The following is an 891-nucleotide window of genomic DNA, read 5'->3' as shown; positions in this document are numbered from 1 at the left end:
TAACTTGATCCCACGACAGCTAAGAAACAAACTAGGATTAGATACCCTACTATGCTTAGCCGTAAACTTTTAACTACACCACAAATCGCCCGGGAACTACGAGCAAAGCTTAAAACCCAAAGGACTTGACGGTACCCCATATCCACCTAGAGGAGCCTGTCCTACAACCGATAACCCCCGATTAACCTCACCATTTTTAGTTATTCAGCCTGTATACCTCCGTCGTCAGCTTACCCCGTGAGCGAAATATAGTGAGCTTAATGTCTTTACACCAATACGTCAGGTCAAGGTGCAGCAAATAAAATGGGAAGAGATGGGCTACACTTTCTAACATAGAAAATACGAAAGACTACATATGAAACCTAGTCAGAAGGCGGATTTAGCAGTAAAAAGATAACAGAGAGTTCTTTTTAATCTGGCACTGGGGTGTGTACACACCGCCCGTCACCCTCTTCTCAGCTAAACTATAGTTTTTAACAACTCTTACGCCACATAGAAGAGGTAAGTCGTAACATGGTAAGTATACCGGAAGGTGTGCTTGGAAACGAAGTGTAACTTAATGAAAGTATCCCGCTTACACCGAGAAATTATTTGTGAAAATCAAATCACCTCGAGCTAAAAATCTAGCCACACCCAATCAAATGACACTTAAAAATTCCGTTTATTTAATTAAAACATTTTAACAGTTTAGTAAAGGCGATTGAAAAATTCTTATGAGCTATATATAAAGTACCGCAAGGGAATAATGAAATAAAAATGAAATAGCTATTAAGCACAATAAAGTAAAGACTAACTCTTGTACCTTTTGCATCATGGTTTAACAAGTCTAATCAAGCAAAAAGATCTTAAGTTTGACCCCCCGAAACTAAGTGAGCTACTTCAAGGCAGCCC

At 39.2% G+C, this 891-nt stretch overlaps 1 pseudogene; it reads left to right on the top strand.

Annotated features, from left to right (window-relative positions):
• On the top strand, positions 1–549 carry LOC142716477 (18S ribosomal RNA; annotated as a pseudogene; the record flags this gene model as incomplete).
• Between the last annotated feature and the right edge of the window lie 342 nt (positions 550–891).

The sequence above is a fragment of the Rhinoderma darwinii genome, unplaced genomic scaffold (genome assembly GCF_050947455.1).
Source record: "Rhinoderma darwinii isolate aRhiDar2 unplaced genomic scaffold, aRhiDar2.hap1 Scaffold_4513, whole genome shotgun sequence".
NCBI lineage: Eukaryota > Metazoa > Chordata > Amphibia > Anura > Rhinodermatidae > Rhinoderma > Rhinoderma darwinii.
This window is presented reverse-complemented; position numbering and strand designations above follow the sequence as displayed.